Below are 6,421 nucleotides of genomic sequence, written 5' to 3'. Positions count from 1 at the left end.
AATCCTCTCATCACTACTTTTTCCCGAACATCCTGCTTCCTCTTATCCACTGTCTAAATGAGTTAAGACCTCCTAGGTCCCAACTTATATGTCAATTATCTGGAATACCGGATTCCCACCCGGTTGCTGAGCCAACGAACACCCTCTTGCTCGCTCCCCACGACTTCCAAAGAAAACTTCGGCTATCAAACCTGCTCTATCCACATTGCCACTCTTGGCTCTATAAAATCATGGGACCCCTGATCCCATAACTTGACCCAATGGTCTCTACCATGTCCCACCTGCATTGCTATAAGCACATGGCCTCGCCCAAGGGTCTCACCCGAACCGTATCATGGAGCGGCCTTGCCCACAGGTCCCACCTATCTAGGGCTACACAGGCGCAACTCCACCTAATATCCCAATGAACTATCCTTTTCTGATTTCTATCCTATTGTGGCCTTTCCACGATCCTACAAACTGACCCACCCTAGCCTAACTTATCTGAATGAATCTATGAATGGTACGACATATTCTGCAGTCTAACAACACTCTCCCACACTATTTGTAACATCCTGTTCCAGAATTTTTTGTGATTTAAGGCCCATGGGCCTTAATCCGAGTATGAGAAGGTTTTAAGGCTTTGAAGGAGAAAGGTTTAGGCCTTTTGGGGATGTGGGTAAGGTAGGTTGTGTGATAAAAGAGTTCGGTTTGTGCTTTAGAGCCCAAATGTATTGTTAAAGGAGCTAGTACGGGCTTTTCATGAATTTGGATCTAAGTTCGAGTGGGCTTCAGGAGGAATAACGTTGATAAAAGTGTGGGGCTTCTCTTTACCATTTTGTGGATATAAGGATCGTCGGAAACGGATTTATAACGAAGAAGTTATGGCCTTCGGAAGTTTCGTGGTTTTAGGGTTAGCCGAGTACGTTGGGCATACACAAAGCGTACGTTGGGCGTACTAGTGAAGAAGGAAGTACGTTGGGCGTACTGACCAAAATGGTCGCGAATGTTCATCCAAGTACGTTGGGCATACCATATGTATGTTGGGCGTACTCCAATCAGACTTGAACCCTATTTTAGGGTCTTGGACCATATTTAAGCTCCTTATCTGATAACCTAACCCTAATATCTTCAGCCTCCATCGCTCTAAACCCTATAAATCGACCCTAAGCCTCCATTGGAGTGATTCTTGAGCTTTTTAGTGATTTAGTGAAGTTTTTGGTGCTTATTATGGAAGAAGGAGTTCCTTGAGGAAGCATTGCTTGGCTTGGAGCTCGTGGATCCAAGCCCTAATCATATTGATCTAGCTCCAGGAAGCATAAATTTTGAATCTTGGTGGCTTTCTTATGTGGATCTAGTGGGGTGATGACTTGTTATGTTTGTCCTTGGAAGAAGAAGGAGCCTTGAAATAGAATAGCTTGAGCATCTAGCTTTAGGATCTGAGTTATACACTTGTTGGTGCATCTTCCAGAGGTATCAAGTTCGAAACTTTCTCATTGTTGTGCTAGTTCTTGTTTTGATTCCATTTTTTGGGTTTAATGTCCCAAGCTTGGAACTTCAAGAGTTTGATGAACTCCATAATATAATATATGTCCTCATAGATTCTTTTAGTCGTTTGGAGTCATAAAAATGAGATCTTGGTTGTCAAATTCTCTCCATGCATGAGATATGCGCATTTTTGGGAGTAAAGAGTGAGTGTAATTGGGTTTGGAACTTTATCAACCATGCAAAGGCTTAAAGTCACTGACTTTATGGAGTAAGAGCCATTAGGGAGTCCAGATCTAGGATTTGAGTTAATGTCTTAACTGATTAAGACCAAATGAGTAGAAAGAGTGAATCTGGGGAGTACGCTGAGCGTAATTCCTGTATGCCCCGCGTACTGCCCCAGTGTCCCCGATGGCCAATCTGGATTCGTGAGTACGTTGAGTGTATGAAGGGAGGTACGCCCCGCATAACCTCACTATGGACTTTTGGGCTAAGTCTCATTTTGGGCCTGGAATTTGGGCTTGTTGCAATAGAGTTTTGGACCAGAGGAATATATATATATATATATATATATATATATATATGTGTGTGTGTGTGTGTGTGTGTGCTTTGGGCCCTTAAGTTGGGCTTGCCATTTAGATTTGAGAGTTGGGCCTCGGGAGAGCACATTTAATATTGGGCCTTGGTGGGCCCAATGGGTTTTAGGTAATTGATGAGCGGGTTAGTGGACTACCTTTAGACCTAATGAGTGAGAGTTTGGACTTAGTTCCTAATTGGTTTAATTGAGGGTTTGGTACAAAGTTAGTGGCCGGTGCGTAGCAACAGCGTTTATAGGGGCTGTTCATCATCAAAGGTGAGTCTTATCACTATACTTACCTAGTGTGGTAACCTTTGTGTGACCGAAGGGTCTTATGTGCTAATATTGAGTATTGTGATATCCTGCATTATGTCTTTGTGATTTATGTTGTGTATTATTATTAGCTTACTGAGTTTTGGGACCGGAGGGTCCCATTGAGACACATTGATCGGAGGGTCTTATTTGTGTTTAGCCATGAGAGGCTAATGATATATGTGTGGTATTTTGGGGAACTCACTAGGCTTCGTGCTTACCGTGTTATGTGATATATGTTTCAGGTTCTTCTCAGGATCCCGAGAAGGTGCCTGTTCGATTGTACACACCAGAGAAAAAGTTATGTTTTGAGGATCCTTGATTATTAATTGAACCATTATGGAGTTGCGTTTTGTAAATTAAATAAATGGGATTTTTGTGAGATATGTAGCCAAGAAGCAAGTCAGACCTTGTCCCACTTGGGACACCGGCTAGTACGAAAAGCGTTGGCGGCATCTGCCACCCACCTGCTGCTAGCAATGAGGTCCCTACCCCATGATAACTTGGAGCTCCACGAGCTCTAAACTCCTGAAACGTCAACGTGTGCGCCCCCATCATGGCCACCATCTCAGTACGGAATGCTCCCAGACTTTCATCAAGAATCTCTAAAATGACCTCCTTGACCGTACCAAAGATCACATGAGTCTGGTCAACAATACAACATGTAATTTTAGATGAAATGAGCTCCCTCATCTGATCATCGAGCTGCCCGACTCCAGTGTCCGAGCTTGATCCTTCTTTGGCACTTAAACTGCCAATTGGCCTACCACATAGTGTAACCATACTCGAAAATACACCATAACCATCATCAGAATACTCATCATATCTAAATGGATCACACACTACAAGTTCCCTTGTTTTATCTCAGCCCTCCTTGACTCGAGTACGGATCCTCTGCTTTTGGTAGTACGGACCCATACTACCTTCCACCTCTATCCGCACTTTCCTCAAGAATTGCCTTGATGCCACCAAGTCCCTTTCACTACTACTGCTCCCAACACTAATCTCATCATAGGCTTGCCTTAGGGTAATCTTTGACCCACTCTCCTCCATCAGTTGCATAAGAAGTCTTTGCTACCTTTCCCTAACTAGCTCGCAAATACCATTACATATTACTAAGACCAGATAATTCTTCGAACAAGAGGTCTCTCCCTACAACAGTTAGACACAAACGAGAGCTACGAGATATGGCTAAACGTAACCTTCTGAAATTATTTAGTCCTTGTAATATGTAACTTAACATATTCGTTTACTAGTTCGTTAAAGATAACTAGAACTCCTAAAAGCACAAAGCAAGCAACATTCAAGCATTGAGTAACACAACCAAGCATATCCTATTCGGGCCATCATATCATTGACTAATCAGTACTAGCATGCAGTTCACTAAGCACATACAATAAGCATACATGACATCCTTCCTAGATTCTTAGCCCTAATCTAGCATGCAGTTCTCATACACATACAACAGGCATACAAGTCATCCTTCCTAGATCCTTAGCCCTAATCTAGCATGCAGTTCTCATAATCATACCATATCATAACAAACATGTATGGGTAATTTGGGAGAACTTACTTGAGCTCGGCTGATTGCAGGCACCACACCCTTTTTCTCCTTTTGAAATCTTTTTTATAAAAATGATTTTATTTTGAAAATTTTCATACCAAGTCCTTAGTTTGAGTCCAGACACACTCGAGAGTGTACCCAAATCCTTCAAACCAAGGCTCTAATACCAACTTGAAACATCCCAAAAATTCATGACCAAAAATTTCATTTTAAACCATTAAATAAAACCATAGTTATCAAACCATTCCATCAAAACATGAGTCAAAGTATTTCAAAACATTATTATCAGAGTTTCCAAATCAAAACATCAAAGTACACATCCCAGGCTAAACATCATGGTGTGTGCATTGCAGTCATTCCGAGCTCTTCTCTTTGCAACTGGAAGTACCTGAAAGCAAAACTGAAAACCGTAAGCATGAAGCTTAGTGAGTCTCCCCAAACTACCACATATCATACATATAATGTAACTGATGGGTTTAAGCTATAAGAACATCCTATGTGCTCATCCAAACCCTAATGCTTGGATCTAGGTTTCTCTATTGTACATTCATTCATCCAAGACTTTAAACCCTAGATATAGCATACAATAATGATATTAATATATGAATTAGGGTTAGATCATACCTTGATTGTTATGTAGTAATAACAATCTTTAATCCTCCTTGTAATTGGCTTTAGAAAGCTTAGAGGCACAAGTGTCACTCCTCTAATGGCTCACAAACACCAAGAGCAAGAGGATGAAGAATGGGGAAGAGAGGAGGCACCAAAAAACTGTGTAGAAACCCTAAGGAATCAGTTGGCAACGTTTTTGGTGCCCTAGGGGTCCTTAAATAGTGAGGCTATTAGGGTTATCTAACAAGGAAACCCTAATTTGATTGATTAGGCCCTAAGCAGCCTATGGACTCCCTCCTTAGAGGCCTTGGACGATTTCTAATGGGTTTCCCCATAGAATTCGTCCACTCCATCCTCTATTGAGTCCATTAACCCAATATTCAACTATCACACAATTGACAGTTCTAGTCCCCTTTATTTAATTAATGTCTTTTAGCCACAAAATTAATTCTTAATTAATTATTGACTAATATTAATTAAACAATATGATTTCTCCTTTAATATATTATTCTCATAATATATTAATAAATCATAATTAATCCTCTCTCTCCGTAATTCATCCTATCAAGTTGCTTTGGTGAAGGCAACCCAAAAGGACCATGCACCATCGGGTCAAGTACATACCAAAATAGTTATGGACTTAGACACTAATCCAACAGTAACATCCCAAAAATACAGTCTGAAAATTTTGTTTTAAATCAGTAATAAAACCACAGTCATCATACTTCATAGAATAATCACAGCAATGTATCTCAGAATAATATAACAACTGTCATGTATATGAGAGTATAAACATCCCAGACTGAACAAATGGTGTGTGCATTGCTATCTTTCCGAGCTCCTCTTTTGAAAACTGAGTACCTGAAACCAAAACTAAAAATGTAAGCATGAAGCTTAGTGAGCTCCCCCAAACTACCACATACTATACCATAACATATAAAGCAATTACTGGGCCTTGCCCACTACATCAGACCGAGGTCTGGAAACTGCATCGGACCGGAGTCCAGAAACTGCATCGGACCGAAGTCCGGAACTAACCAAGGCCTTGCCCTCTGCATCTGACCGAAGTCCGGAACTAACCAGGGCCTTGCCCTCTGCATCGGATCGAAGTCCGGAACTGACTGAACATAGCATAACATAATCATAACTACTAGCATAAACACATATACTGCAATCTGCATCGGACCGAAGTCCGGAACACATAACACCAATACATGCTTGTGTCACGAAGACATCAAGCACACTAAACTACTGCATCAGACCAAAATCCGGAACTACTGCTAACTAAACGGGCCGACATTATGGTCGTAGACCCGTTCCTATTGGAAGGAAAACTCACCTCACACAGCTGAAGTCCCGTAGACACAATCCCACACTGCTGAAATCCCGCGGACTCAACCCCAGCTGTTGGATGAAAGATTCCTGAACTGTCAACACCAAAATAACACCCAATTACTAATTGGGGTCTAACACATAACTATAAATGCGTACTTTGGATAATTACTATATTACCCCTAGCTTGGCTTACCCAAGCCCAAGGCCCGATCCATAGGCCCAAATTCAACTAGGGATCAAAGCCCAACATATGGCCTAATTTTACAAATTAGGCCCAAACCTCTACATGGACTTCCCTTAAGGCCCAATTGATAAGTCCAGTCCAACATGTCTCAATCTAGGGGCCCAATATCAATACAACCATCTAGGCCCCAACTATGGCCCATTTTTCCAAATTGGTCCCAATCCTTTATATGGGCCTTATCCTAAAGCCCAACTAATTACTCTAGTCTATTTGCTTGTTCTTGGATGGCCCAACACAAAGCCCAAGTGAAATTAGGGTTTCACATAAAATAATGATTAGGGTTAAGTGTTTCTTACTTAACCCATTAAGGACT

Source organism: Lactuca serriola, chromosome 4 (assembly GCF_051521515.1).
Source record: "Lactuca serriola cultivar US96UC23 chromosome 4, Lser_US96UC23_V15, whole genome shotgun sequence".
NCBI classification, from domain to species: domain Eukaryota; kingdom Viridiplantae; phylum Streptophyta; class Magnoliopsida; order Asterales; family Asteraceae; genus Lactuca; species Lactuca serriola.
This window is presented reverse-complemented; position numbering follows the sequence as displayed.